Raw genomic sequence first — 25,839 nt, forward strand, 5'->3', positions numbered from 1 at the left:
GCCTTAATAAAATGCCGACTTTGCAGTCAGTTGCTTTTGGCGCAGCGATGGGAAGTCAGTTTAAAAGCATATCTGTGGTTGTTGTGGCCGAGTGGTTAAGGCGATGGACTAGAAATCCATTGGGGTTTCCCCGCGCAGGTTCGAATCCTGCCGACAACGAGAGGCACCACTTTTCAGCAGTAGGCGCCCACCAATGAGGCATTTGCAGACTACTGCACCCACAGGTGTGTCTGGGAAATGTATCAGTGTCAAAGCAAACCAAGTGATGCTTTAATGATAACTGTTGAGTTAGTGGGCGCTCCCTCTTGTGTGTTGCCCCTTGATCGATACCTTCCAATCCTTATGTGCTCTATTCAGTCTCAATGCTCAGATAAATTGCTGAATTTGCAGTAAAATGCCTTTCGCCCAGCGATGGTGGTATAGTGGTAAGCATAGCTGCCTTCCAAGCAGTTGACCCGGGTTCGATTCCCGGCCATCGCAGTCCTTTTCTGCCAGTGTACTGTTGCCTGCTTTTGTTGACAGAAAGTCAGCACAAAGCCAGCAAATGTTCCACTTCTCCGCAGTGATTGGTGGTATAGTGCTGCAAGAAATTCACCCAGCTTTGCTGTCATTCCATGGCAGTCTCATTTTAACCTCTGGCTCTCAAAGCCAATAAAATAACCAAAACAACAAACCAATAACAACCACCAATGTGCTCAGCCAATCACCCATATATTAGTCTGTTAGTCGGAGATAAGAGATTTCAAAGCAGCTGCCACAGTTTGATGTCTGTCCATCGCAGTTGCATTTTACAAGTTTCAAAGCCCTTTACTAGGGTTACATCAGTATCTTGATCAGATTGCTTCTTCCATTCAGGCATCGTCAAAGAAAATCAATTGAGTGCAGTGCTCGCTGGGGATGTAGCTCAGTGGTAGAGCGCATGCTTTGCATGTATGAGGCCCCGGGTTCAATCCCCGGCATCTCCAACAGGTATTATGGTGACGGAATAAGGATGAATCTGTTGGCTCATGAACTCCCAGAAAACAACACGGAATCACAGCCACCCTCAAATGGGAGGTATTGAGTATCACACAGGTAAGTAACACGCACTGTGGAAGATTAACTTAACTTGTGTGCAACCCTGACCAGCAGTCTTGGGATCCCTCCTCAGACAACTTTACGCCCATTCACACCTGGACCCATCTAACCCTAATGACGCACAACATGGCCGGGTGGGTCAACGACTCTCAGGTGATCTTAACGACTCTGAAAGTCAGAGCCTCACATGTCACCTCAACGACTCTGTAAGGGTTTCACACCCAGAACTCAAGAAACCTCTTGGATTAAGGGTTCACACCCAGAATTGAAGAAACCTCTTGGATGAGATGCCAAATGTCTGCAAGAAACTCAAGCAAGTCCACTTGCCTACGATAAAGCACTTAAGATAACCATGACCTGGATGACTGACAATCTTCACCTACATGTAAACTGCAACTTTACTGGTTGGCCAAGGCATACATCTGCAGGGCCATAACTCTAGTTTTTTGAGATGAATCAAATGAAGAATATTGCTATTCATATGCCGGCTTTTTTTTTTTTTTTAATAGAAAGATTAAAGGTACGTGATGTCAGGATGGCCGAGCGGTCTAAGGCGCTGCGTTCAGGTCGCAGTCTCCCCTGGAGGCGTGGGTTCGAATCCCACTTCTGACAGCTGCAGCTTTTCACTGGAGGCAGTGCTTGTAACCTGATAGCGGGCAAGTAAAGTGAGCACTAATGTCACTCATATGACCAACTCCAGTCTTCTTACTACTTGCACTGCACAAGCATTTCACAGCTTCTACACTCTGTTTGGGATACCTTCTTTGTTGTTTATTTGTGAATGATGACCACAGGCATGCTGATATCATGCCAGAAACGCTCTCTCAATCAACATGAAGGTTCCATGGTGTAATGGTTAGCACTCTGGACTCTGAATCCAGTAATCTGAGTTCAAGTCTCGGTGGAACCTGCTTTATAACCACAGTATGGGGCTAAAGGATGAGTCCCTCCACCATCCCAATCTCGGCTTGGAATTGCACTCCGGATAGCCAGGGCTTCTTCCTTGGAAACGTTGCATGTTACGTGACACTGCAACAGGGCACCTACTGACACATTTCAGGTGCAACTTAGAAGAGTATCACAAAGTCATGCTTTGATAATGGTTGTAATCCTTACAATATTTTCATTTCATTTAAAATATTGCCTCAATAAAATGCCGACTTTGCAGTCAGTTGCTTTTGGCGCAGCGATGGGAAGTCAGTTTAAAAGCATATCTGTGGTTGTCGTGGCCGAGTGGTTAAGGCGATGGACTAGAAATCCATTGGGGTTTCCCCGCGCAGGTTCGAATCCTGCCGACAACGAGAGGCACCACTTTTCAGCAGTAGGCGCCCACCAATGAGGCATTTGCAGACTACTGCACCCACAGGTGTGTCTGGGAAATGTATCAGTGTCAAAGCAAACCAAGTGATGCTTTAATGATAACTGTTGAGTTAGTGGGCGCTCCCTCTTGTGTGTTGCCCCTTGATCGATACCTTCCAATCCTTATGTGCTCTATTCAGTCTCAATGCTCAGATAAATTGCTGAATTTGCAGTAAAATGCCTTTCACCCAGCGATGGTGGTATAGTGGTAAGCATAGCTGCCTTCCAAGCAGTTGACCCGGGTTCGATTCCCGGCCATCGCAGTCCTTTTCTGCCAGTGTACTGTTGCCTGCTTTTGTTGACAGAAAGTCAGCACAAAGCCAGCAAATGTTCCACTTCTCCGCAGTGATTGGTGGTATAGTGCTGCAAGAAATTCACCCAGCTTTGCTGTCATTCCATGGCAGTCTCATTTTAACCTCTGGCTCTCAAAGCCAATAAAATAACCAAAACAACAAACCAATAACAACCACCAATGTGCTCAGCCAATCACCCATATATTAGTCTGTTAGTCGGAGATAAGAGATTTCAAAGCAGCTGCCACAGTTTGATGTCTGTCCATCGCAGTTGCATTTTACAAGTTTCAAAGCCCTTTACTAGGGTTACATCAGTATCTTGATCAGATTGCTTCTTCCATTCAGGCATCGTCAAAGAAAATCAATTGAGTGCAGTGCTCGCTGGGGATGTAGCTCAGTGGTAGAGCGCATGCTTTGCATGTATGAGGCCCCGGGTTCAATCCCCGGCATCTCCAACAGGTATTATGGTGACGGAATAAGGATGAATCTGTTGGCTCATGAACTCCCAGAAAACAACACGGAATCACAGCCACCCTCAAATGGGAGGTATTGAGTATCACACAGGTAAGTAACACGCACTGTGGAAGATTAACTTAACTTGTGTGCAACCCTGACCAGCAGTCTTGGGATCCCTCCTCAGACAACTTTACGCCCATTCACACCTGGACCCATCTAACCCTAATGACGCACAACATGGCCGGGTGGGTCAACGACTCTCAGGTGACCTTAACGACTCTGAAAGTCAGAGCCTCACATGTCACCTCAACGACTCTGTAAGGGTTTCACACCCAGAACTCAAGAAACCTCTTGGATTAAGGGTTCACACCCAGAATTGAAGAAACCTCTTGGATGAGATGCCAAATGTCTGCAAGAAACTCAAGCAAGTCCACTTACCTACGATAAAGCACTTAAGATAACCATGACCTGGATGACTGACAATCTTCACCTACATGTAAACTGCAACTTTACTGGTTGGCCAAGGCATACATCTGCAGGGCCATAACTCTAGTTTTTTGAGATGAATCAAATGAAGAATATTGCTATTCATATGCCGGCTTTTTTTTTTTTTTTAATAGAAAGATTAAAGGTACGTGATGTCAGGATGGCCGAGCGGTCTAAGGCGCTGCGTTCAGGTCGCAGTCTCCCCTGGAGGCGTGGGTTCGAATCCCACTTCTGACAGCTGCAGCTTTTCACTGGAGGCAGTGCTTGTAACCTGATAGCGGGCAAGTAAAGTGAGCACTAATGTCACTCATATGACCAACTCCAGTCTTCTTACTACTTGCACTGCACAAGCATTTCACAGCTTCTACACTCTGTTTGGGATACCTTCTTTGTTGTTTATTTGTGAATGATGACCACAGGCATGCTGATATCATGCCAGAAACGCTCTCTCAATCAACATGAAGGTTCCATGGTGTAATGGTTAGCACTCTGCACTCTGGACTCTGAATCCAGTAATCCGAGTTCAAGTCTCGGTGGAACCTGCTTTATAACCACAGTATGGGGCTAAAGGATGAGTCCCTCCACCATCCCAATCTCGGCTTGGAATTGCACTCCGGATAGCCAGGGCTTCTTCCTTGGAAACGTTGCATGTTACGTGACACTGCAACAGGGCACCTACTGACACATTTCAGGTGCAACTTAGAAGAGTATCACAAAGTCATGCTTTGATAATGGTTGTAATCCTTACAATATTTTCATTTCATTTAAAATATTGCCTCAATAAAATGCCGACTTTGCAGTCAGTTGCTTTTGGCGCAGCGATGGGAAGTCAGTTTAAAAGCATATCTGTGGTTGTCGTGGCCGAGTGGTTAAGGCGATGGACTAGAAATCCATTGGGGTTTCCCCGCGCAGGTTCGAATCCTGCCGACAACGAGAGGCACCACTTTTCAGCAGTAGGCGCCCACCAATGAGGCATTTGCAGACTACTGCACCCACAGGTGTGTCTGGGAAATGTATCAGTGTCAAAGCAAACCAAGTGATGCTTTAATGATAACTGTTGAGTTAGTGGGCGCTCCCTCTTGTGTGTTGCCCCTTGATCGATACCTTCCAATCCTTATGTGCTCTATTCAGTCTCAATGCTCAGATAAATTGCTGAATTTGCAGTAAAATGCCTTTCACCCAGCGATGGTGGTATAGTGGTAAGCATAGCTGCCTTCCAAGCAGTTGACCCGGGTTCGATTCCCGGCCATCGCAGTCCTTTTCTGCCAGTGTACTGTTGCCTGCTTTTGTTGACAGAAAGTCAGCACAAAGCCAGCAAATGTTCCACTTCTCCGCAGTGATTGGTGGTATAGTGCTGCAAGAAATTCACCCAGCTTTGCTGTCATTCCATGGCAGTCTCATTTTAACCTCTGGCTCTCAAAGCCAATAAAATAACCAAAACAACAAACCAATAACAACCACCAATGTGCTCAGCCAATCACCCATATATTAGTCTGTTAGTCGGAGATAAGAGATTTCAAAGCAGCTGCCACAGTTTGATGTCTGTCCATCGCAGTTGCATTTTACAAGTTTCAAAGCCCTTTACTAGGGTTACATCAGTATCTTGATCAGATTGCTTCTTCCATTCAGGCATCGTCAAAGAAAATCAATTGAGTGCAGTGCTCGCTGGGGATGTAGCTCAGTGGTAGAGCGCATGCTTTGCATGTATGAGGCCCCGGGTTCAATCCCCGGCATCTCCAACAGGTATTATGGTGACGGAATAAGGATGAATCTGTTGGCTCATGAACTCCCAGAAAACAACACGGAATCACAGCCACCCTCAAATGGGAGGTATTGAGTATCACACAGGTAAGTAACACGCACTGTGGAAGATTAACTTAACTTGTGTGCAACCCTGACCAGCAGTCTTGGGATCCCTCCTCAGACAACTTTACGCCCATTCACACCTGGACCCATCTAACCCTAATGACGCACAACATGGCCGGGTGGGTCAACGACTCTCAGGTGATCTTAACGACTCTGAAAGTCAGAGCCTCACATGTCACCTCAACGACTCTGTAAGGGTTTCACACCCAGAACTCAAGAAACCTCTTGGATTAAGGGTTCACACCCAGAATTGAAGAAACCTCTTGGATGAGATGCCAAATGTCTGCAAGAAACTCAAGCAAGTCCACTTGCCTACGATAAAGCACTTAAGATAACCATGACCTGGATGACTGACAATCTTCACCTACATGTAAACTGCAACTTTACTGGTTGGCCAAGGCATACATCTGCAGGGCCATAACTCTAGTTTTTTGAGATGAATCAAATGAAGAATATTGCTATTCATATGCCGGCTTTTTTTTTTTTTTTAATAGAAAGATTAAAGGTACGTGATGTCAGGATGGCCGAGCGGTCTAAGGCGCTGCGTTCAGGTCGCAGTCTCCCCTGGAGGCGTGGGTTCGAATCCCACTTCTGACAGCTGCAGCTTTTCACTGGAGGCAGTGCTTGTAACCTGATAGCGGGCAAGTAAAGTGAGCACTAATGTCACTCATATGACCAACTCCAGTCTTCTTACTACTTGCACTGCACAAGCATTTCACAGCTTCTACACTCTGTTTGGGATACCTTCTTTGTTGTTTATTTGTGAATGATGACCACAGGCATGCTGATATCATGCCAGAAACGCTCTCTCAATCAACATGAAGGTTCCATGGTGTAATGGTTAGCACTCTGGACTCTGAATCCAGTAATCTGAGTTCAAGTCTCGGTGGAACCTGCTTTATAACCACAGTATGGGGCTAAAGGATGAGTCCCTCCACCATCCCAATCTCGGCTTGGAATTGCACTCCGGATAGCCAGGGCTTCTTCCTTGGAAACGTTGCATGTTACGTGACACTGCAACAGGGCACCTACTGACACATTTCAGGTGCAACTTAGAAGAGTATCACAAAGTCATGCTTTGATAATGGTTGTAATCCTTACAATATTTTCATTTCATTTAAAATATTGCCTCAATAAAATGCCGACTTTGCAGTCAGTTGCTTTTGGCGCAGCGATGGGAAGTCAGTTTAAAAGCATATCTGTGGTTGTCGTGGCCGAGTGGTTAAGGCGATGGACTAGAAATCCATTGGGGTTTCCCCGCGCAGGTTCGAATCCTGCCGACAACGAGAGGCACCACTTTTCAGCAGTAGGCGCCCACCAATGAGGCATTTGCAGACTACTGCACCCACAGGTGTGTCTGGGAAATGTATCAGTGTCAAAGCAAACCAAGTGATGCTTTAATGATAACTGTTGAGTTAGTGGGCGCTCCCTCTTGTGTGTTGCCCCTTGATCGATACCTTCCAATCCTTATGTGCTCTATTCAGTCTCAATGCTCAGATAAATTGCTGAATTTGCAGTAAAATGCCTTTCACCCAGCGATGGTGGTATAGTGGTAAGCATAGCTGCCTTCCAAGCAGTTGACCCGGGTTCGATTCCCGGCCATCGCAGTCCTTTTCTGCCAGTGTACTGTTGCCTGCTTTTGTTGACAGAAAGTCAGCACAAAGCCAGCAAATGTTCCACTTCTCCGCAGTGATTGGTGGTATAGTGCTGCAAGAAATTCACCCAGCTTTGCTGTCATTCCATGGCAGTCTCATTTTAACCTCTGGCTCTCAAAGCCAATAAAATAACCAAAACAACAAACCAATAACAACCACCAATGTGCTCAGCCAATCACCCATATATTAGTCTGTTAGTCGGAGATAAGAGATTTCAAAGCAGCTGCCACAGTTTGATGTCTGTCCATCGCAGTTGCATTTTACAAGTTTCAAAGCCCTTTACTAGGGTTACATCAGTATCTTGATCAGATTGCTTCTTCCATTCAGGCATCGTCAAAGAAAATCAATTGAGTGCAGTGCTCGCTGGGGATGTAGCTCAGTGGTAGAGCGCATGCTTTGCATGTATGAGGCCCCGGGTTCAATCCCCGGCATCTCCAACAGGTATTATGGTGACGGAATAAGGATGAATCTGTTGGCTCATGAACTCCCAGAAAACAACACGGAATCACAGCCACCCTCAAATGGGAGGTATTGAGTATCACACAGGTAAGTAACACGCACTGTGGAAGATTAACTTAACTTGTGTGCAACCCTGACCAGCAGTCTTGGGATCCCTCCTCAGACAACTTTACGCCCATTCACACCTGGACCCATCTAACCCTAATGACGCACAACATGGCCGGGTGGGTCAACGACTCTCAGGTGACCTTAACGACTCTGAAAGTCAGAGCCTCACATGTCACCTCAACGACTCTGTAAGGGTTTCACACCCAGAACTCAAGAAACCTCTTGGATTAAGGGTTCACACCCAGAATTGAAGAAACCTCTTGGATGAGATGCCAAATGTCTGCAAGAAACTCAAGCAAGTCCACTTACCTACGATAAAGCACTTAAGATAACCATGACCTGGATGACTGACAATCTTCACCTACATGTAAACTGCAACTTTACTGGTTGGCCAAGGCATACATCTGCAGGGCCATAACTCTAGTTTTTTGAGATGAATCAAATGAAGAATATTGCTATTCATATGCCGGCTTTTTTTTTTTTTTTAATAGAAAGATTAAAGGTACGTGATGTCAGGATGGCCGAGCGGTCTAAGGCGCTGCGTTCAGGTCGCAGTCTCCCCTGGAGGCGTGGGTTCGAATCCCACTTCTGACAGCTGCAGCTTTTCACTGGAGGCAGTGCTTGTAACCTGATAGCGGGCAAGTAAAGTGAGCACTAATGTCACTCATATGACCAACTCCAGTCTTCTTACTACTTGCACTGCACAAGCATTTCACAGCTTCTACACTCTGTTTGGGATACCTTCTTTGTTGTTTATTTGTGAATGATGACCACAGGCATGCTGATATCATGCCAGAAACGCTCTCTCAATCAACATGAAGGTTCCATGGTGTAATGGTTAGCACTCTGCACTCTGGACTCTGAATCCAGTAATCCGAGTTCAAGTCTCGGTGGAACCTGCTTTATAACCACAGTATGGGGCTAAAGGATGAGTCCCTCCACCATCCCAATCTCGGCTTGGAATTGCACTCCGGATAGCCAGGGCTTCTTCCTTGGAAACGTTGCATGTTACGTGACACTGCAACAGGGCACCTACTGACACATTTCAGGTGCAACTTAGAAGAGTATCACAAAGTCATGCTTTGATAATGGTTGTAATCCTTACAATATTTTCATTTCATTTAAAATATTGCCTCAATAAAATGCCGACTTTGCAGTCAGTTGCTTTTGGCGCAGCGATGGGAAGTCAGTTTAAAAGCATATCTGTGGTTGTCGTGGCCGAGTGGTTAAGGCGATGGACTAGAAATCCATTGGGGTTTCCCCGCGCAGGTTCGAATCCTGCCGACAACGAGAGGCACCACTTTTCAGCAGTAGGCGCCCACCAATGAGGCATTTGCAGACTACTGCACCCACAGGTGTGTCTGGGAAATGTATCAGTGTCAAAGCAAACCAAGTGATGCTTTAATGATAACTGTTGAGTTAGTGGGCGCTCCCTCTTGTGTGTTGCCCCTTGATCGATACCTTCCAATCCTTATGTGCTCTATTCAGTCTCAATGCTCAGATAAATTGCTGAATTTGCAGTAAAATGCCTTTCACCCAGCGATGGTGGTATAGTGGTAAGCATAGCTGCCTTCCAAGCAGTTGACCCGGGTTCGATTCCCGGCCATCGCAGTCCTTTTCTGCCAGTGTACTGTTGCCTGCTTTTGTTGACAGAAAGTCAGCACAAAGCCAGCAAATGTTCCACTTCTCCGCAGTGATTGGTGGTATAGTGCTGCAAGAAATTCACCCAGCTTTGCTGTCATTCCATGGCAGTCTCATTTTAACCTCTGGCTCTCAAAGCCAATAAAATAACCAAAACAACAAACCAATAACAACCACCAATGTGCTCAGCCAATCACCCATATATTAGTCTGTTAGTCGGAGATAAGAGATTTCAAAGCAGCTGCCACAGTTTGATGTCTGTCCATTGCAGTTGCATTTTACAAGTTTCAAAGCCCTTTACTAGGGTTACATCAGTATCTTGATCAGATTGCTTCTTCCATTCAGGCATCGTCAAAGAAAATCAATTGAGTGCAGTGCTCGCTGGGGATGTAGCTCAGTGGTAGAGCGCATGCTTTGCATGTATGAGGCCCCGGGTTCAATCCCCGGCATCTCCAACAGGTATTATGGTGACGGAATAAGGATGAATCTGTTGGCTCATGAACTCCCAAAAAACAACACGGAATCACAGCCACCCTCAAATGGGAGGTATTGAGTATCACACAGGTAAGTAACACGCACTGTGGAAGATTAACTTAACTTGTGTGCAACCCTGACCAGCAGTCTTGGGATCCCTCCTCAGACAACTTTACGCCCATTCACACCTGGACCCATCTAACCCTAATGACGCACAACATGGCCGGGTGGGTCAACGACTCTCAGGTGACCTTAACGACTGTGAAAGTCAGAGCTTCACATGTCACCTCAACGACTCTTTAAGGGTTTCACACCCAGAACTCAAGAAACCTCTTGGATTAAGGGTTCACACCCAGAATTGAAGAAACCTCTTGGATGAGATGCCAAATGTCTGCAAGAAACTCAAGCAAGTCCACTTGCCTACGATAAAGCACTTAAGATAACCATGACCTGGATGACTGACAATCTTCACCTACATGTAAACTGCAACTTTACTGGTTGGCCAAGGCATACATCTGCAGGGCCATAACTCTAGTTTTTTGAGATGAATCAAATGAAGAATATTGCTATTCATATGCCGGCTTTTTTTTTTTTTTCAATAGAAAGATTAAAGGTACGTGATGTCAGGATGGCCGAGCGGTCTAAGGCGCTGCGTTTAGGTCGCAGTCTCCCCTGGAGGCGTGGGTTCGAATCCCACTTCTGACAGCTGCAGCTTTTCACTGGAGGCAGTGCTTGTAACCTGATAGCGGGCAAGTAAAGTGAGCACTAATGTCACTCATATGACCAACTCCAGTCTTCTTACTACTTGCACTGCACAAGCATTTCACAGCTTCTACACTCTGTTTGGGATACCTTCTTTGTTGTTTATTTGTGAATGATGACCACAGGCATGCTGATATCATGCCAGAAACGCTCTCTCAATCAACATGAAGGTTCCATGGTGTAATGGTTAGCACTCTGGACTCTGAATCCAGTAATCCGAGTTCAGGTCTCGGTGGAACCTGCTTTATAACCACAGTATGGGGCTAAAGGATGAGTCCCTCCACCATCCCAATCTCGGCTTGGAATTGCACTCCGGATAGCCAGGGCTTCTTCCTTGGAAACGTTGCATGTTACGTGACACTGCAACAGGGCACCTACTGACACATTTCAGGTGCAACTTAGAAGAGTATCACAAAGTCATGCTTTGATAATGGTTGTAATCCTTACAATATTTTCATTTCATTTAAAATATTGCCTCAATAAAATGCCGACTTTGCAGTCAGTTGCTTTTGGCGCAGCGATGGGAAGTCAGTTTAAAAGCATATCTGTGGTTGTCGTGGCCGAGTGGTTAAGGCGATGGACTAGAAATCCATTGGGGTTTCCCCGCGCAGGTTCGAATCCTGCCGACAACGAGAGGCACCACTTTTCAGCAGTAGGCGCCCACCAATGAGGCATTTGCAGACTACTGCACCCACAGGTGTGTCTGGGAAATGTATCAGTGTCAAAGCAAACCAAGTGATGCTTTAATGATAACTGTTGAGTTAGTGGGCGCTCCCTCTTGTGTGTTGCCCCTTGATCGATACCTTCCAATCCTTATGTGCTCTATTCAGTCTCAATGCTCAGATAAATTGCTGAATTTGCAGTAAAATGCCTTTCGCCCAGCGATGGTGGTATAGTGGTAAGCATAGCTGCCTTCCAAGCAGTTGACCCGGGTTCGATTCCCGGCCATCGCAGTCCTTTTCTGCCAGTGTACTGTTGCCTGCTTTTGTTGACAGAAAGTCAGCACAAAGCCAGCAAATGTTCCACTTCTCCGCAGTGATTGGTGGTATAGTGCTGCAAGAAATTCACCCAGCTTTGCTGTCATTCCATGGCAGTCTCATTTTAACCTCTGGCTCTCAAAGCCAATAAAATAACCAAAACAACAAACCAATAACAACCACCAATGTGCTCAGCCAATCACCCATATATTAGTCTGTTAGTCGGAGATAAGAGATTTCAAAGCAGCTGCCACAGTTTGATGTCTGTCCATCGCAGTTGCATTTTACAAGTTTCAAAGCCCTTTACTAGGGTTACATCAGTATCTTGATCAGATTGCTTCTTCCATTCAGGCATCGTCAAAGAAAATCAATTGAGTGCAGTGCTCGCTGGGGATGTAGCTCAGTGGTAGAGCGCATGCTTTGCATGTATGAGGCCCCGGGTTCAATCCCCGGCATCTCCAACAGGTATCATGGTGACGGAATAAGGATGAATCTGTTGGCTCATGAACTCCCAGAAAACAACACGGAATCACAGCCACCCTCAAATGGGAGGTATTGAGTATCACACAGGTAAGTAACACGCACTGTGGAAGATTAACTTAACTTGTGTGCAACCCTGACCAGCAGTCTTGGGATCCCTCCTCAGACAACTTTACGCCCATTCACACCTGGACCCATCTAACCCTAATGACGCACAACATGGCCGGGTGGGTCAACGACTCTCAGGTGACCTTAACGACTCTGAAAGTCAGAGCCTCACATGTCACCTCAACGACTCTGTAAGGGTTTCACACCCAGAACTCAAGAAACCTCTTGGATTAAGGGTTCACACCCAGAATTGAAGAAACCTCTTGGATGAGATGCCAAATGTCTGCAAGAAACTCAAGCAAGTCCACTTGCCTACGATAAAGCACTTAAGATAACCATGACCTGGATGACTGACAATCTTCACCTACATGTAAACTGCAGCTTTACTGGTTGGCCAAGGCATACATCTGCAGGGCCATAACTCTAGTTTTTTGAGATGAATCAAATGAAGAATATTGCTATTCATATGCCGGCTTTTTTTTTTTTTTCAATAGAAAGATTAAAGGTACGTGATGTCAGGATGGCCGAGCGGTCTAAGGCGCTGCGTTCAGGTCGCAGTCTCCCCTGGAGGCGTGGGTTCGAATCCCACTTCTGACAGCTGCAGCTTTTCACTGGAGGCAGTGCTTGTAACCTGATAGCGGGCAAGTAAAGTGAGCACTAATGTCACTCATATGACCAACTCCAGTCTTCTTACTACTTGCACTGCACAAGCATTTCACAGCTTCTACACTCTGTTTGGGATACCTTCTTTGTTGTTTATTTGTGAATGATGACCACATGCATGCTGATATCATGCCAGAAACGCTCTCTCAATCAACATGAAGGTTCCATGGTGTAATGGTTAGCACTCTGCACTCTGGACTCTGAATCCAGTAATCCGAGTTCAAGTCTCGGTGGAACCTGCTTTATAACCACAGTATGGGGCTAAAGGATGAGTCCCTCCACCATCCCAATCTCGGCTTGGAATTGCACTCCGGGTAGCCAGGGCTTCTTCCTTGGAAACGTTGCATGTTACGTGACACTGCAACAGGGCACCTACTGACACATTTCAGGTGCAACTTAGAAGAGTATCACAAAGTCATGCTTTGATAATGGTTGTAATCCTTACAATATTTTCATTTCATTTAAAATATTGCCTTAATAAAATGCCGACTTTGCAGTCAGTTGCTTTTGGCGCAGCGATGGGAAGTCAGTTTAAAAGCATATCTGTGGTTGTTGTGGCCGAGTGGTTAAGGCGATGGACTAGAAATCCATTGGGGTTTCCCCGCGCAGGTTCGAATCCTGCCGACAACGAGAGGCACCACTTTTCAGCAGTAGGCGCCCACCAATGAGGCATTTGCAGACTACTGCACCCACAGGTGTGTCTGGGAAATGTATCAGTGTCAAAGCAAACCAAGTGATGCTTTAATGATAACTGTTGAGTTAGTGGGCGCTCCCTCTTGTGTGTTGCCCCTTGATCGATACCTTCCAATCCTTATGTGCTCTATTCAGTCTCAATGCTCAGATAAATTGCTGAATTTGCAGTAAAATGCCTTTCGCCCAGCGATGGTGGTATAGTGGTAAGCATAGCTGCCTTCCAAGCAGTTGACCCGGGTTCGATTCCCGGCCATCGCAGTCCTTTTCTGCCAGTGTACTGTTGCCTGCTTTTGTTGACAGAAAGTCAGCACAAAGCCAGCAAATGTTCCACTTCTCCGCAGTGATTGGTGGTATAGTGCTGCAAGAAATTCACCCAGCTTTGCTGTCATTCCATGGCAGTCTCATTTTAACCTCTGGCTCTCAAAGCCAATAAAATAACCAAAACAACAAACCAATAACAACCACCAATGTGCTCAGCCAATCACCCATATATTAGTCTGTTAGTCGGAGATAAGAGATTTCAAAGCAGCTGCCACAGTTTGATGTCTGTCCATCGCAGTTGCATTTTACAAGTTTCAAAGCCCTTTACTAGGGTTACATCAGTATCTTGATCAGATTGCTTCTTCCATTCAGGCATCGTCAAAGAAAATCAATTGAGTGCAGTGCTCGCTGGGGATGTAGCTCAGTGGTAGAGCGCATGCTTTGCATGTATGAGGCCCCGGGTTCAATCCCCGGCATCTCCAACAGGTATCATGGTGACGGAATAAGGATGAATCTGTTGGCTCATGAACTCCCAGAAAACAACACGGAATCACAGCCACCCTCAAATGGGAGGTATTGAGTATCACACAGGTAAGTAACACGCACTGTGGAAGATTAACTTAACTTGTGTGCAACCCTGACCAGCAGTCTTGGGATCCCTCCTCAGACAACTTTACGCCCATTCACACCTGGACCCATCTAACCCTAATGACGCACAACATGGCCGGGTGGGTCAACGACTCTCAGGTGACCTTAACGACTCTGAAAGTCAGAGCCTCACATGTCACCTCAACGACTCTGTAAGGGTTTCACACCCAGAACTCAAGAAACCTCTTGGATTAAGGGTTCACACCCAGAATTGAAGAAACCTCTTGGATGAGATGCCAAATGTCTGCAAGAAACTCAAGCAAGTCCACTTGCCTACGATAAAGCACTTAAGATAACCATGACCTGGATGACTGACAATCTTCACCTACATGTAAACTGCAGCTTTACTGGTTGGCCAAGGCATACATCTGCAGGGCCATAACTCTAGTTTTTTGAGATGAATCAAATGAAGAATATTGCTATTCATATGCCGGCTTTTTTTTTTTTTTCAATAGAAAGATTAAAGGTACGTGATGTCAGGATGGCCGAGCGGTCTAAGGCGCTGCGTTCAGGTCGCAGTCTCCCCTGGAGGCGTGGGTTCGAATCCCACTTCTGACAGCTGCAGCTTTTCACTGGAGGCAGTGCTTGTAACCTGATAGCGGGCAAGTAAAGTGAGCACTAATGTCACTCATATGACCAACTCCAGTCTTCTTACTACTTGCACTGCACAAGCATTTCACAGCTTCTACACTCTGTTTGGGATACCTTCTTTGTTGTTTATTTGTGAATGATGACCACATGCATGCTGATATCATGCCAGAAACGCTCTCTCAATCAACATGAAGGTTCCATGGTGTAATGGTTAGCACTCTGCACTCTGGACTCTGAATCCAGTAATCCGAGTTCAAGTCTCGGTGGAACCTGCTTTATAACCACAGTATGGGGCTAAAGGATGAGTCCCTCCACCATCCCAATCTCGGCTTGGAATTGCACTCCGGGTAGCCAGGGCTTCTTCCTTGGAAACGTTGCATGTTACGTGACACTGCAACAGGGCACCTACTGACACATTTCAGGTGCAACTTAGAAGAGTATCACAAAGTCATGCTTTGATAATGGTTGTAATCCTTACAATATTTTCATTTCATTTAAAATATTGCCTTAATAAAATGCCGACTTTGCAGTCAGTTGCTTTTGGCGCAGCGATGGGAAGTCAGTTTAAAAGCATATCTGTGGTTGTTGTGGCCGAGTGGTTAAGGCGATGGACTAGAAATCCATTGGGGTTTCCCCGCGCAGGTTCGAATCCTGCCGACAACGAGAGGCACCACTTTTCAGCAGTAGGCGCCCACCAATGAGGCATTTGCAGACTACTGCACCCACAGGTGTGTCTGGGAAATGTATCAGTGTCAAAGCAAACCAAGTGATGCTTTAATGATAACTGTTGAGTTAGTGGGCGCTCCCTCTTGTGTGTTGCCCCTTGATCGATACCTTCCAATCCTTATGTGCTCTATTCAGTCTCAATGCTCAGATAAATTGCTGAATTTGCAGTAAAATGCCTTTCGCCCAGCGATGGTGGTATAGTGGTAAGCATAGCTGCCTTCCAAGCAGTTGACCCGGGTTCGATTCCCGGCCATCGCAGTCCTTTTCTGCCAGTGTACTGTTGCCTGCTTTTGTTGACAGAAAGTCAGCACAAAGCCAGCAAATGTTCCACTTCTCCGCAGTGATTGGTGGTATAGTGCTGCAAGAAATTCACCCAGCTTTGCTGTCATTCCATGGCAGTCTCATTTTAACCTCTGGCTCTCAAAGCCAATAAAATAACCAAAACAACAAACCAATAACAACCACCAATGTGCTCAGCCAATCACCCATATATTAGTCTGTTAGTCGGAGATAAGAGATTTCAAAGCAGCTGCCACAGTTTGATGTCTGTCCATCGCAGTTGCATTTTACAAGTTTCAAAGCCCTTTACTAGGGTTACATCAGTATCTTGATCAGATTGCTTCTTCCATTCAGGCATCGTCAAAGAAAATCAATTGAGTGCAGTGCTCGCTGGGGATGTAGCTCAGTGGTAGAGCGCATGCTTTGCATGTATGAGGCCCCGGGTTCAATCCCCGGCATCTCCAACAGGTATTATGGTGACGGAATAAGGATGAATCTGTTGGCTCATGAACTCCCAGAAAACAACACGGAATCACAGCCACCCTCAAATGGGAGGTATTGAGTATCACACAGGTAAGTAACACGCACTGTGGAAGATTAACTTAACTTGTGTGCAACCCTGACCAGCAGTCTTGGGATCCCTCCTCAGACAACTTTACGCCCATTCACACCTGGACCCATCTAACCCTAATGACGCACAACATGGCCGGGTGGGTCAACGACTCTCAGGTGACCTTAACGACTCTGAAAGTCAGAGCCTCACATGTCACCTCAACGACTCTGTAAGGGTTTCACACCCAGAACTCAAGAAACCTCTTGGATTAAGGGTTCACACCCAGAATTGAAGAAACCTCTTGGATGAGATGCCAAATGTCTGCAAGAAACTCAAGCAAGTCCACTTACCTACGATAAAGCACTTAAGATAACCATGACCTGGATGACTGACAATCTTCACCTACATGTAAACTGCAACTTTACTGGTTGGCCAAGGCATACATCTGTAGGGCCATAACTCTAGTTTTTTGAGATGAATCAAATGAAGAATATTGCTATTCATATGCCGGCTTTTTTTTTTTTTTTAATAGAAAGATTAAAGGTACGTGATGTCAGGATGGCCGAGCGGTCTAAGGCGCTGCGTTCAGGTCGCAGTCTCCCCTGGAGGCGTGGGTTCGAATCCCACTTCTGACAGCTGCAGCTTTTCACTGGAGGCAGTGCTTGTAACCTGATAGCGGGCAAGTAAAGTGAGCACTAATGTCACTCATATGACCAACTCCAGTCTTCTTACTACTTGCACTGCACAAGCATTTCACAGCTTCTACACTCTGTTTGGGATACCTTCTTTGTTGTTTATTTGTGAATGATGACCACAGGCATGCTGATATCATGCCAGAAACGCTCTCTCAATCAACATGAAGGTTCCATGGTGTAATGGTTAGCACTCTGCACTCTGGACTCTGAATCCAGTAATCCGAGTTCAAGTCTCGGTGGAACCTGCTTTATAACCACAGTATGGGGCTAAAGGATGAGTCCCTCCACCATCCCAATCTCGGCTTGGAATTGCACTCCGGATAGCCAGGGCTTCTTCCTTGGAAACGTTGCATGTTACGTGACACTGCAACAGGGCACCTACTGACACATTTCAGGTGCAACTTAGAAGAGTATCACAAAGTCATGCTTTGATAATGGTTGTAATCCTTACAATATTTTCATTTCATTTAAAATATTGCCTCAATAAAATGCCGACTTTGCAGTCAGTTGCTTTTGGCGCAGTGATGGGAAGTCAGTTTAAAAGCATATCTGTGGTTGTCGTGGCCGAGTGGTTAAGGCGATGGACTAGAAATCCATTGGGGTTTCCCCGCGCAGGTTCGAATCCTGCCGACAACGAGAGGCACCACTTTTCAGCAGTAGGCGCCCACCAATGAGGCATTTGCAGACTACTGCACCCACAGGTGTGTCTGGGAAATGTATCAGTGTCAAAGCAAACCAAGTGATGCTTTAATGATAACTGTTGAGTTAGTGGGCGCTCCCTCTTGTGTGTTGCCCCTTGATGGATACCTTCCAATCCTTATGTGCTCTATTCAGTCTCAATGCTCAGATAAATTGCTGAATTTGCGGTAAAATGCCTTTCACCCAGCGATGGTGGTATAGTGGTAAGCATAGCTGCCTTCCAAGCAGTTGACCCGGGTTCGATTCCCGGCCATCGCAGTCCTTTTCTGCCAGTGTACTGTTGCCTGCTTTTGTTGACAGAAAGTCAGCACAAAGCCAGCAAATGTTCCACTTCTCCGCAGTGATTGGTGGTATAGTGCTGCAAGAAATTCACCCAGCTTTGCTGTCATTCCATGGCAGTCTCATTTTAACCTCTGGCTCTCAAAGCCAATAAAATAACCAAAACAACAAACCAATAACAACCACCAATGTGCTCAGCCAATCACCCATATATTAGTCTGTTAGTCGGAGATAAGAGATTTCAAAGCAGCTGCCACAGTTTGATGTCTGTCCATCGCAGTTGCATTTTACAAGTTTCAAAGCCCTTTACTAGGGTTACATCAGTATCTTGATCAGATTGCTTCTTCCATTCAGGCATCGTCAAAGAAAATCAATTGAGTGCAGTGCTCGCTGGGGATGTAGCTCAGTGGTAGAGCGCATGCTTTGCATGTATGAGGCCCCGGGTTCAATCCCCAGCATCTCCAACAGGTATTATGGTGACGGAATAAGGATGAATCTGTTGGCTCATGAACTCCCAGAAAACAACACGGAATCACAGCCACCCTCAAATGGGAGGTATTGAGTATCACACAGGTAAGTAACACGCACTGTGGAAGATTAACTTAACTTGTGTGCAACCCTGACCAGCAGTCTTGGGATCCCTCCTCAGACAACTTTACGCCCATTCACACCTGGACCCATCTAACCCTAATGACGCACAACATGGCCGGGTGGGTCAACGACTCTCAGGTGACCTTAACGACTCTGAAAGTCAGAGCCTCACATGTCACCTCAACGACTCTGTAAGGGTTTCACACCCAGAACTCAAGAAACCTCTTGGATTAAGGGTTCACACCCAGAATTGAAGAAACCTCTTGGATGAGATGCCAAATGTCTGCGAGAAACTCAAGCAAGTCCACTTACCTACGATAAAGCACTTAAGATAACCATGACCTGGATGACTGACAATCTTCACCTACATGTAAACTGCAACTTTACTGGTTGGCCAAGGCATACATCTGCAGGGCCATAACTCTAGTTTTTTGAGATGAATCAAATGAAGAATATTGCTATTCATATGCCGGCTTTTTTTTTTTTTTTAATAGAAAGATTAAAGGTACGTGATGTCAGGATGGCCGAGCGGTCTAAGGCGCTGCGTTCAGGTCGCAGTCTCCCCTGGAGGCGTGGGTTCGAATCCCACTTCTGACAGCTGCAGCTTTTCACTGGAGGCAGTGCTTGTAACCTGATAGCGGGCAAGTAAAGTGAGCACTAATTTCACTCATATGACCAACTCCAGTCTTCTTACTACTTGCACTGCACAAGCATTTCACAGCTTCTACACTCTGTTTGGGATACCTTCTTTGTTGTTTATTTGTGAATGATGACCACAGGCATGCTGATATCATGCCAGAAACGCTCTCTCAATCAACATGAAGGTTCCATGGTGTAATGGTTAGCACTCTGGACTCTGAATCCAGTAATCCGAGTTCAAGTCTCGGTGGAACCTGCTTTATAACCACAGTATGGGGCTAAAGGATGAGTCCCTCCACCATCCCAATCTCGGCTTGGAATTGCACTCCGGATAGCCAGGGCTTCTTCCTTGGAAACGTTGCATGTTACGTGACACTGCAACAGGGCACCTACTGACACATTTCAGGTGCAACTTAGAAGAGTATCACAAAGTCATGCTTTGATAATGGTTGTAATCCTTACAATATTTTCATTTCATTTAAAATATTGCCTCAATAAAATGCCGACTTTGCAGTCAGTTGCTTTTGGCGCAGCGATGGGAAGTCAGTTTAAAAGCATATCTGTGGTTGTCGTGGCCGAGTGGTTAAGGCGATGGACTAGAAATCCATTGGGGTTTCCCCGCGCAGGTTCGAATCCTGCCGACAACGAGAGGCACCACTTTTCAGCAGTAGGCGCCCACCAATGAGGCATTTGCAGACTACTGCACCCACAGGTGTGTCTGGGAAATGTATCAGTGTCAAAGCAAACCAAGTGATGCTTTAATGATAACTGTTGAGTTAGTGGGCGCTCCCTCTTGTGTGTTGCCCCTTTATCGATACCTTCCAATCCTTATGTGCTCTATTCAGTCTCAATGCTCAGATAAATTGCTGAATTTGCAGTAAAATGCCTTTTGCCCAGCGATGGTGGTATAGTGGTAAGCATAGCTGCCTTCCAAGCAGTTGACCCGGGTTCGATTCCCGGCCATCGCAGTCCTTTTCTGCCAGTGTACTGTTGCCTGCTTTTGTTGACAGAAAGTCAGCACAAAGCCAGCAAATGTTCCACTTCTCTGCAGTGATTGGTGGTATAGTGCTGCAAGAAATTCACCCAGCTTTGCTGTCATTCCATGGCAGTCTCATTTTAACCTCTGGCTCTCAAAGCCAATAAAATAACCAAAACAACAAACCAATAACAACCACCAATGTGCTCAGCCAATCACCCATATATTAGTCTGTTAGTCGGAGATAAGAGATTTCAAAGCAGCTGCCACAGTTTGATGTCTGTCCATCGCAGTTGCATTTTACAAGTTTCAAAGCCCTTTACTAGGGTTACATCAGTATCTTGATCAGATTGCTTCTTCCATTCAGGCATCGTCAAAGAAAATCAATTGAGTGCAGTGCTCGCTGGGGATGTAGCTCAGTGGTAGAGCGCATGCTTTGCATGTATGAGGCCCCGGGTTCAATCCCCGGCATCTCCAACAGGTATTATGGTGATGGAATAAGGATGAATCTGTTGGCTCATGAACTCCCAGAAAACAACACGGAATCACAGCCACCCTCAAATGGGAGGTATTGAGTATCACACAGGTAAGTAACACGCACTGTGGAAGATTAACTTAACTTGTGTGCAACCCTGACCAGCAGTCTTGGGATCCCTCCTCAGACAACTTTACGCCCATTCACACCTGGACCCATCTAACCCTAATGACGCACAACATGGCCGGGTGGGTCAACGACTCTCAGGTGACCTTAACGACTCTGAAAGTCAGAGCCTCACATGTCACCTCAACGACTCTGTAAGGGTTTCACACCCAGAACTCAAGAAACCTCTTGGATTAAGGGTTCACACCCAGAATTGAAGAAGCCTCTTGGATGAGATGCCAAATGTCTGCAAGAAACTCAAGCAAGTCCAGTTGCCTACGATAAAGCACTTAAGATAACCATGACCTGGATGACTGACAATCTTCACCTACATGTAAACTGCAACTTTACTGGTTGGCCAAGGCATACATCTGCAGGGCCATAACTCTAGTTTTTTGAGATGAATCAAATGAAGAATATTGCTATTCATATGCCAGCTTTTTTTTTTTTTTTAATAGAAAGATTAAAGGTGCGTGATGTCAGGATGGCAGAGCGGTCTAAGGCGCTGCGTTCAGGTCGCAGTCTCCCCTGGAGGCGTGGGTTCGAATCCCACTTCTGACAGCTGGAGCTTTTCACTGGAGGCAGTGCTTGTAACCTGATAGCGGGCAAGTAAAGTGAGCACTAATGTCACTCATATGACCAACTCCAGTCTTCTTACTACTTGCACTGCACAAGCATTTCACAGCTTCTACACTCTGTTTGGGATACCTTCTTTGTTGTTTATTTGTGAATGATGACCACATGCATGCTGATATCATGCCAGAAACGCTCTCTCAATCAACATGAAGGTTCCATGGTGTAATGGTTAGCACTCTGGACTCTGAATCCAGTAATCTGAGTTCAAGTCTCGGTGGAACCTGCTTTATAACCACAGTATGGGGCTAAAGGATGAGTCCCTCCACCATCCCAATCTCGGCTTGGAATTGCACTCCGGATAGCCAGGGCTTCTTCCTTGGAAACGTTGCATGTTACGTGACACTGCAACAGGGCACCTACTGACAAATTTCAGGTGCAACTTAGAAGAGTATCACAAAGTCATGCTTTGATAATGGTTGTAATCCTTACAATATTTTCATTTCATTTAAAATATTGCCTCAATAAAATGCCGACTTTGCAGTCAGTTGCTTTTGGCGCAGCGATGGGAAGTCAGTTTAAAAGCATATCTGTGGTTGTCGTGGCCGAGTGGTTAAGGCGATGGACTAGAAATCCATTGGGGTTTCCCCGCGCAGGTTCGAATCCTGCCGACAACGAGAGGCACCACTTTTCAGCAGTAGGCGCCCACCAATGAGGCATTTGCAGACTACTGCACCCACAGGTGTGTCTGGGAAATGTATCAGTGTCAAAGCAAACCAAGTGATGCTTTAATGATAACTGTTGAGTTAGTGGGCGCTCCCTCTTGTGTGTTGCCCCTTGATCGATACCTTCCAATCCTTATGTGCTCTATTCAGTCTCAATGCTCAGATAAATTGCTGAATTTGCAGTAAAATGCCTTTCACCCAGCGATGGTGGTATAGTGGTAAGCATAGCTGCCTTCCAAGCAGTTGACCCGGGTTCGATTCCCGGCCATCGCAGTCCTTTTCTGCCAGTGTACTGTTGCCTGCTTTTGTTGACAGAAAGTCAGCACAAAGCCAGCAAATGTTCCACTTCTCCGCAGTGATTGGTGGTATAGTGCTGCAAGAAATTCACCCAGCTTTGCTGTCATTCCATGGCAGTCTCATTTTAACCTCTGGCTCTCAAAGCCAATAAAATAACCAAAACAACAAACCAATAACAACCACCAATGTGCTCAGCCAATCACCCATATATTAGTCTGTTAGTCGGAGATAAGAGATTTCAAAGCAGCTGCCACAGTTTGATGTCTGTCCATCGCAGTTGCATTTTACAAGTTTCAAAGCCCTTTACTAGGGTTACATCAGTATCTTGATCAGATTGCTTCTTCCATTCAGGCATCGTCAAAGAAAATCAATTGAGTGCAGTGCTCGCTGGGGATGTAGCTCAGTGGTAGAGCGCATGCTTTGCATGTATGAGGCCCCGGGTTCAATCCCCGGCATCTCCAACAGGTATTATGGTGACGGAATAAGGATGAATCTGTTGGCTCATGAACTCCCAGAAAACAACACGGAATCACAGCCACCCTCAAATGGGAGGTATTGAGTATCACACAGGTAAGTAACACGCACTGTGGAAGATTAACTTAACTTGTGTGCAACCCTGACCAGCAGTCTTGGGATCCCTCCTCAGACAACTTTACGCCCATTCACACCTGGACCCATCTAACCCTAATGACGCACAACATGGCCGGGTGGGTCAACGACTCTCAGGTGACCTTAACGACTCTGAAAGTCAGAGCCTCACATGTCACCTCAACGACTCTGTAAGGGTTTCACACCCAGAACTCAAGAAACCTCTTGGATTAAGGGTTCACACCCAGAATTGAAGAAACCTCTTGGATGAGATGCCAAATGTCTGCAAGAAACTCAAGCAAGTCCACTTACCTACGATAAAGCACTTAAGATAACCATGACCTGGATGACTGACAATCTTCACCTACATGTAAACTGCAACTTTACTGGTTGGCCAAGGCATACATCTGCAGGGCCATAACTCTAGTTTTTTGAGATGAATCAAATGAAGAATATTGCTATTCATATGCCGGCTTTTTTTTTTTTTTTAATAGAAAGATTAAAGGTACGTGATGTCAGGATGGCCGAGCGGTCTAAGGCGCTGCGTTCAGGTCGCAGTCTCCCCTGGAGGCGTGGGTTCAAATCCCACTTCTGACAGCTGCAGCTTTTCACTGGAGGCAGTGCTTGTAACCTGATAGCGGGCAAGTAAAGTGAGCACTAATGTCACTCATATGACCAACTCCAGTCTTCTTACTACTTGCACTGCACAAGCATTTCACAGCTTCTACACTCTGTTTGGGATACCTTCTTTGTTGTTTATTTGTGAATGATGACCACAGGCATGCTGATATCATGCCAGAAACGCTCTCTCAATCAACATGAAGGTTCCATGGTGTAATGGTTAGCACTCTGCACTCTGGACTCTGAATCCAGTAATCCGAGTTCAAGTCTCGGTGGAACCTGCTTTATAACCACAGTATGGGGCTAAAGGATGAGTCCCTCCACCATCCCAATCTCGGCTTGGAATTGCACTCCGGATAGCCAGGGCTTCTTCCTTGGAAACGTTGCATGTTACGTGACACTGCAACAGGGCACCTACTGACACATTTCAGGTGCAACTTAGAAGAGTATCACAAAGTCATGCTTTGATAATGGTTGTAATCCTTACAATATTTTCATTTCATTTAAAATATTGCCTCAATAAAATGCCGACTTTGCAGTCAGTTGCTTTTGGCGCAGTGATGGGAAGTCAGTTTAAAAGCATATCTGTGGTTGTCGTGGCCGAGTGGTTAAGGCGATGGACTAGAAATCCATTGGGGTTTCCCCGCGCAGGTTCGAATCCTGCCGACAACGAGAGGCACCACTTTTCAGCAGTAGGCGCCCACCAATGAGGCATTTGCAGACTACTGCACCCACAGGTGTGTCTGGGAAATGTATCAGTGTCAAAGCAAACCAAGTGATGCTTTAATGATAACTGTTGAGTTAGTGGGCGCTCCCTCTTGTGTGTTGCCCCTTGATGGATACCTTCCAATCCTTATGTGCTCTATTCAGTCTCAATGCTCAGATAAATTGCTGAATTTGCGGTAAAATGCCTTTCACCCAGCGATGGTGGTATAGTGGTAAGCATAGCTGCCTTCCAAGCAGTTGACCCGGGTTCGATTCCCGGCCATCGCAGTCCTTTTCTGCCAGTGTACTGTTGCCTGCTTTTGTTGACAGAAAGTCAGCACAAAGCCAGCAAATGTTCCACTTCTCCGCAGTGATTGGTGGTATAGTGCTGCAAGAAATTCACCCAGCTTTGCTGTCATTCCATGGCAGTCTCATTTTAACCTCTGGCTCTCAAAGCCAATAAAATAACCAAAACAACAAACCAATAACAACCACCAATGTGCTCAGCCAATCACCCATATATTAGTCTGTTAGTCGGAGATAAGAGATTTCAAAGCAGCTGCCACAGTTTGATGTCTGTCCATCGCAGTTGCATTTTACAAGTTTCAAAGCCCTTTACTAGGGTTACATCAGTATCTTGATCAGATTGCTTCTTCCATTCAGGCATCGTCAAAGAAAATCAATTGAGTGCAGTGCTCGCTGGGGATGTAGCTCAGTGGTAGAGCGCATGCTTTGCATGTATGAGGCCCCGGGTTCAATCCCCAGCATCTCCAACAGGTATTATGGTGACGGAATAAGGATGAATCTGTTGGCTCATGAACTCCCAGAAAACAACACGGAATCACAGCCACCCTCAAATGGGAGGTATTGAGTATCACACAGGTAAGTAACACGCACTGTGGAAGATTAACTTAACTTGTGTGCAACCCTGACCAGCAGTCTTGGGATCCCTCCTCAGACAACTTTACGCCCATTCACACCTGGACCCATCTAACCCTAATGACGCACAACATGGCCGGGTGGGTCAACGACTCTCAGGTGACCTTAACGACTCTGAAAGTCAGAGCCTCACATGTCACCTCAACGACTCTGTAAGGGTTTCACACCCAGAACTCAAGAAACCTCTTGGATTAAGGGTTCACACCCAGAATTGAAGAAACCTCTTGGATGAGATGCCAAATGTCTGCGAGAAACTC

The 25,839-nt window shown here is 46.0% G+C and overlaps 58 non-coding genes across 58 annotated transcripts; all 58 read left to right on the top strand.

The window, feature by feature from the left end:
• Positions 1-77: 77 nt before the first annotated feature.
• trnas-aga (transfer RNA serine (anticodon AGA)) lies at positions 78-159 on the top strand. Its single transcript has one exon. It is a non-coding gene; the product is annotated as a tRNA-Ser (tRNA).
• A 249-nt stretch (positions 160-408) lies between these two features.
• trnag-ucc (transfer RNA glycine (anticodon UCC)) lies at positions 409-480 on the top strand. Its single transcript has one exon. It is a non-coding gene; the product is annotated as a tRNA-Gly (tRNA).
• A 413-nt stretch (positions 481-893) lies between these two features.
• trnaa-ugc (transfer RNA alanine (anticodon UGC)) lies at positions 894-965 on the top strand. The gene has a single exon. It is a non-coding gene; the product is annotated as a tRNA-Ala (tRNA).
• A 641-nt stretch (positions 966-1,606) lies between these two features.
• Positions 1,607-1,689, top strand: trnal-cag (transfer RNA leucine (anticodon CAG)). The gene has a single exon. It is a non-coding gene; the product is annotated as a tRNA-Leu (tRNA).
• A 226-nt stretch (positions 1,690-1,915) lies between these two features.
• trnaq-cug (transfer RNA glutamine (anticodon CUG)) lies at positions 1,916-1,987 on the top strand. Its single transcript has one exon. It is a non-coding gene; the product is annotated as a tRNA-Gln (tRNA).
• Positions 1,988-2,296: 309 nt separating this feature from the next.
• trnas-aga (transfer RNA serine (anticodon AGA)) lies at positions 2,297-2,378 on the top strand. The gene has a single exon. It is a non-coding gene; the product is annotated as a tRNA-Ser (tRNA).
• A 249-nt stretch (positions 2,379-2,627) lies between these two features.
• On the top strand, positions 2,628-2,699 carry trnag-ucc (transfer RNA glycine (anticodon UCC)). The gene has a single exon. It is a non-coding gene; the product is annotated as a tRNA-Gly (tRNA).
• Positions 2,700-3,112: 413 nt separating this feature from the next.
• trnaa-ugc (transfer RNA alanine (anticodon UGC)) lies at positions 3,113-3,184 on the top strand. Its single transcript has one exon. It is a non-coding gene; the product is annotated as a tRNA-Ala (tRNA).
• A 641-nt stretch (positions 3,185-3,825) lies between these two features.
• trnal-cag (transfer RNA leucine (anticodon CAG)) lies at positions 3,826-3,908 on the top strand. Its single transcript has one exon. It is a non-coding gene; the product is annotated as a tRNA-Leu (tRNA).
• Positions 3,909-4,134: 226 nt separating this feature from the next.
• Positions 4,135-4,213, top strand: trnaq-cug (transfer RNA glutamine (anticodon CUG)). The gene has a single exon. It is a non-coding gene; the product is annotated as a tRNA-Gln (tRNA).
• A 309-nt stretch (positions 4,214-4,522) lies between these two features.
• Positions 4,523-4,604, top strand: trnas-aga (transfer RNA serine (anticodon AGA)). The gene has a single exon. It is a non-coding gene; the product is annotated as a tRNA-Ser (tRNA).
• A 249-nt stretch (positions 4,605-4,853) lies between these two features.
• On the top strand, positions 4,854-4,925 carry trnag-ucc (transfer RNA glycine (anticodon UCC)). Its single transcript has one exon. It is a non-coding gene; the product is annotated as a tRNA-Gly (tRNA).
• Positions 4,926-5,338: 413 nt separating this feature from the next.
• trnaa-ugc (transfer RNA alanine (anticodon UGC)) lies at positions 5,339-5,410 on the top strand. Its single transcript has one exon. It is a non-coding gene; the product is annotated as a tRNA-Ala (tRNA).
• A 641-nt stretch (positions 5,411-6,051) lies between these two features.
• trnal-cag (transfer RNA leucine (anticodon CAG)) lies at positions 6,052-6,134 on the top strand. Its single transcript has one exon. It is a non-coding gene; the product is annotated as a tRNA-Leu (tRNA).
• A 226-nt stretch (positions 6,135-6,360) lies between these two features.
• Positions 6,361-6,432, top strand: trnaq-cug (transfer RNA glutamine (anticodon CUG)). The gene has a single exon. It is a non-coding gene; the product is annotated as a tRNA-Gln (tRNA).
• Positions 6,433-6,741: 309 nt separating this feature from the next.
• trnas-aga (transfer RNA serine (anticodon AGA)) lies at positions 6,742-6,823 on the top strand. The gene has a single exon. It is a non-coding gene; the product is annotated as a tRNA-Ser (tRNA).
• Positions 6,824-7,072: 249 nt separating this feature from the next.
• Positions 7,073-7,144, top strand: trnag-ucc (transfer RNA glycine (anticodon UCC)). Its single transcript has one exon. It is a non-coding gene; the product is annotated as a tRNA-Gly (tRNA).
• Positions 7,145-7,557: 413 nt separating this feature from the next.
• Positions 7,558-7,629, top strand: trnaa-ugc (transfer RNA alanine (anticodon UGC)). Its single transcript has one exon. It is a non-coding gene; the product is annotated as a tRNA-Ala (tRNA).
• A 641-nt stretch (positions 7,630-8,270) lies between these two features.
• Positions 8,271-8,353, top strand: trnal-cag (transfer RNA leucine (anticodon CAG)). The gene has a single exon. It is a non-coding gene; the product is annotated as a tRNA-Leu (tRNA).
• Positions 8,354-8,579: 226 nt separating this feature from the next.
• trnaq-cug (transfer RNA glutamine (anticodon CUG)) lies at positions 8,580-8,658 on the top strand. Its single transcript has one exon. It is a non-coding gene; the product is annotated as a tRNA-Gln (tRNA).
• A 309-nt stretch (positions 8,659-8,967) lies between these two features.
• trnas-aga (transfer RNA serine (anticodon AGA)) lies at positions 8,968-9,049 on the top strand. The gene has a single exon. It is a non-coding gene; the product is annotated as a tRNA-Ser (tRNA).
• A 249-nt stretch (positions 9,050-9,298) lies between these two features.
• trnag-ucc (transfer RNA glycine (anticodon UCC)) lies at positions 9,299-9,370 on the top strand. Its single transcript has one exon. It is a non-coding gene; the product is annotated as a tRNA-Gly (tRNA).
• Positions 9,371-9,783: 413 nt separating this feature from the next.
• trnaa-ugc (transfer RNA alanine (anticodon UGC)) lies at positions 9,784-9,855 on the top strand. The gene has a single exon. It is a non-coding gene; the product is annotated as a tRNA-Ala (tRNA).
• A 641-nt stretch (positions 9,856-10,496) lies between these two features.
• Positions 10,497-10,579, top strand: trnal-uag (transfer RNA leucine (anticodon UAG)). The gene has a single exon. It is a non-coding gene; the product is annotated as a tRNA-Leu (tRNA).
• Positions 10,580-10,805: 226 nt separating this feature from the next.
• On the top strand, positions 10,806-10,877 carry trnaq-cug (transfer RNA glutamine (anticodon CUG)). The gene has a single exon. It is a non-coding gene; the product is annotated as a tRNA-Gln (tRNA).
• Positions 10,878-11,186: 309 nt separating this feature from the next.
• trnas-aga (transfer RNA serine (anticodon AGA)) lies at positions 11,187-11,268 on the top strand. Its single transcript has one exon. It is a non-coding gene; the product is annotated as a tRNA-Ser (tRNA).
• A 249-nt stretch (positions 11,269-11,517) lies between these two features.
• trnag-ucc (transfer RNA glycine (anticodon UCC)) lies at positions 11,518-11,589 on the top strand. Its single transcript has one exon. It is a non-coding gene; the product is annotated as a tRNA-Gly (tRNA).
• A 413-nt stretch (positions 11,590-12,002) lies between these two features.
• trnaa-ugc (transfer RNA alanine (anticodon UGC)) lies at positions 12,003-12,074 on the top strand. The gene has a single exon. It is a non-coding gene; the product is annotated as a tRNA-Ala (tRNA).
• Positions 12,075-12,715: 641 nt separating this feature from the next.
• On the top strand, positions 12,716-12,798 carry trnal-cag (transfer RNA leucine (anticodon CAG)). Its single transcript has one exon. It is a non-coding gene; the product is annotated as a tRNA-Leu (tRNA).
• Positions 12,799-13,024: 226 nt separating this feature from the next.
• trnaq-cug (transfer RNA glutamine (anticodon CUG)) lies at positions 13,025-13,103 on the top strand. The gene has a single exon. It is a non-coding gene; the product is annotated as a tRNA-Gln (tRNA).
• A 309-nt stretch (positions 13,104-13,412) lies between these two features.
• trnas-aga (transfer RNA serine (anticodon AGA)) lies at positions 13,413-13,494 on the top strand. The gene has a single exon. It is a non-coding gene; the product is annotated as a tRNA-Ser (tRNA).
• Positions 13,495-13,743: 249 nt separating this feature from the next.
• trnag-ucc (transfer RNA glycine (anticodon UCC)) lies at positions 13,744-13,815 on the top strand. Its single transcript has one exon. It is a non-coding gene; the product is annotated as a tRNA-Gly (tRNA).
• A 413-nt stretch (positions 13,816-14,228) lies between these two features.
• trnaa-ugc (transfer RNA alanine (anticodon UGC)) lies at positions 14,229-14,300 on the top strand. The gene has a single exon. It is a non-coding gene; the product is annotated as a tRNA-Ala (tRNA).
• Positions 14,301-14,941: 641 nt separating this feature from the next.
• trnal-cag (transfer RNA leucine (anticodon CAG)) lies at positions 14,942-15,024 on the top strand. The gene has a single exon. It is a non-coding gene; the product is annotated as a tRNA-Leu (tRNA).
• A 226-nt stretch (positions 15,025-15,250) lies between these two features.
• Positions 15,251-15,329, top strand: trnaq-cug (transfer RNA glutamine (anticodon CUG)). Its single transcript has one exon. It is a non-coding gene; the product is annotated as a tRNA-Gln (tRNA).
• A 309-nt stretch (positions 15,330-15,638) lies between these two features.
• On the top strand, positions 15,639-15,720 carry trnas-aga (transfer RNA serine (anticodon AGA)). The gene has a single exon. It is a non-coding gene; the product is annotated as a tRNA-Ser (tRNA).
• A 249-nt stretch (positions 15,721-15,969) lies between these two features.
• On the top strand, positions 15,970-16,041 carry trnag-ucc (transfer RNA glycine (anticodon UCC)). Its single transcript has one exon. It is a non-coding gene; the product is annotated as a tRNA-Gly (tRNA).
• Positions 16,042-16,454: 413 nt separating this feature from the next.
• trnaa-ugc (transfer RNA alanine (anticodon UGC)) lies at positions 16,455-16,526 on the top strand. The gene has a single exon. It is a non-coding gene; the product is annotated as a tRNA-Ala (tRNA).
• A 641-nt stretch (positions 16,527-17,167) lies between these two features.
• On the top strand, positions 17,168-17,250 carry trnal-cag (transfer RNA leucine (anticodon CAG)). Its single transcript has one exon. It is a non-coding gene; the product is annotated as a tRNA-Leu (tRNA).
• A 226-nt stretch (positions 17,251-17,476) lies between these two features.
• Positions 17,477-17,555, top strand: trnaq-cug (transfer RNA glutamine (anticodon CUG)). The gene has a single exon. It is a non-coding gene; the product is annotated as a tRNA-Gln (tRNA).
• Positions 17,556-17,864: 309 nt separating this feature from the next.
• trnas-aga (transfer RNA serine (anticodon AGA)) lies at positions 17,865-17,946 on the top strand. The gene has a single exon. It is a non-coding gene; the product is annotated as a tRNA-Ser (tRNA).
• A 249-nt stretch (positions 17,947-18,195) lies between these two features.
• On the top strand, positions 18,196-18,267 carry trnag-ucc (transfer RNA glycine (anticodon UCC)). Its single transcript has one exon. It is a non-coding gene; the product is annotated as a tRNA-Gly (tRNA).
• A 413-nt stretch (positions 18,268-18,680) lies between these two features.
• trnaa-ugc (transfer RNA alanine (anticodon UGC)) lies at positions 18,681-18,752 on the top strand. The gene has a single exon. It is a non-coding gene; the product is annotated as a tRNA-Ala (tRNA).
• Positions 18,753-19,393: 641 nt separating this feature from the next.
• trnal-cag (transfer RNA leucine (anticodon CAG)) lies at positions 19,394-19,476 on the top strand. The gene has a single exon. It is a non-coding gene; the product is annotated as a tRNA-Leu (tRNA).
• Positions 19,477-19,702: 226 nt separating this feature from the next.
• trnaq-cug (transfer RNA glutamine (anticodon CUG)) lies at positions 19,703-19,774 on the top strand. Its single transcript has one exon. It is a non-coding gene; the product is annotated as a tRNA-Gln (tRNA).
• Positions 19,775-20,083: 309 nt separating this feature from the next.
• On the top strand, positions 20,084-20,165 carry trnas-aga (transfer RNA serine (anticodon AGA)). The gene has a single exon. It is a non-coding gene; the product is annotated as a tRNA-Ser (tRNA).
• A 249-nt stretch (positions 20,166-20,414) lies between these two features.
• Positions 20,415-20,486, top strand: trnag-ucc (transfer RNA glycine (anticodon UCC)). Its single transcript has one exon. It is a non-coding gene; the product is annotated as a tRNA-Gly (tRNA).
• A 413-nt stretch (positions 20,487-20,899) lies between these two features.
• trnaa-ugc (transfer RNA alanine (anticodon UGC)) lies at positions 20,900-20,971 on the top strand. The gene has a single exon. It is a non-coding gene; the product is annotated as a tRNA-Ala (tRNA).
• Positions 20,972-21,612: 641 nt separating this feature from the next.
• Positions 21,613-21,695, top strand: trnal-cag (transfer RNA leucine (anticodon CAG)). Its single transcript has one exon. It is a non-coding gene; the product is annotated as a tRNA-Leu (tRNA).
• Positions 21,696-21,921: 226 nt separating this feature from the next.
• Positions 21,922-21,993, top strand: trnaq-cug (transfer RNA glutamine (anticodon CUG)). The gene has a single exon. It is a non-coding gene; the product is annotated as a tRNA-Gln (tRNA).
• A 309-nt stretch (positions 21,994-22,302) lies between these two features.
• Positions 22,303-22,384, top strand: trnas-aga (transfer RNA serine (anticodon AGA)). Its single transcript has one exon. It is a non-coding gene; the product is annotated as a tRNA-Ser (tRNA).
• A 249-nt stretch (positions 22,385-22,633) lies between these two features.
• Positions 22,634-22,705, top strand: trnag-ucc (transfer RNA glycine (anticodon UCC)). Its single transcript has one exon. It is a non-coding gene; the product is annotated as a tRNA-Gly (tRNA).
• A 413-nt stretch (positions 22,706-23,118) lies between these two features.
• trnaa-ugc (transfer RNA alanine (anticodon UGC)) lies at positions 23,119-23,190 on the top strand. The gene has a single exon. It is a non-coding gene; the product is annotated as a tRNA-Ala (tRNA).
• Positions 23,191-23,831: 641 nt separating this feature from the next.
• Positions 23,832-23,914, top strand: trnal-cag (transfer RNA leucine (anticodon CAG)). The gene has a single exon. It is a non-coding gene; the product is annotated as a tRNA-Leu (tRNA).
• A 226-nt stretch (positions 23,915-24,140) lies between these two features.
• Positions 24,141-24,219, top strand: trnaq-cug (transfer RNA glutamine (anticodon CUG)). Its single transcript has one exon. It is a non-coding gene; the product is annotated as a tRNA-Gln (tRNA).
• A 309-nt stretch (positions 24,220-24,528) lies between these two features.
• On the top strand, positions 24,529-24,610 carry trnas-aga (transfer RNA serine (anticodon AGA)). The gene has a single exon. It is a non-coding gene; the product is annotated as a tRNA-Ser (tRNA).
• A 249-nt stretch (positions 24,611-24,859) lies between these two features.
• trnag-ucc (transfer RNA glycine (anticodon UCC)) lies at positions 24,860-24,931 on the top strand. Its single transcript has one exon. It is a non-coding gene; the product is annotated as a tRNA-Gly (tRNA).
• A 413-nt stretch (positions 24,932-25,344) lies between these two features.
• trnaa-ugc (transfer RNA alanine (anticodon UGC)) lies at positions 25,345-25,416 on the top strand. The gene has a single exon. It is a non-coding gene; the product is annotated as a tRNA-Ala (tRNA).
• Positions 25,417-25,839: the final 423 nt, after the last annotated feature.

Source organism: Epinephelus lanceolatus, chromosome 20 (assembly GCF_041903045.1).
Source record: "Epinephelus lanceolatus isolate andai-2023 chromosome 20, ASM4190304v1, whole genome shotgun sequence".
Taxonomy (NCBI): domain Eukaryota; kingdom Metazoa; phylum Chordata; class Actinopteri; order Perciformes; family Serranidae; genus Epinephelus; species Epinephelus lanceolatus.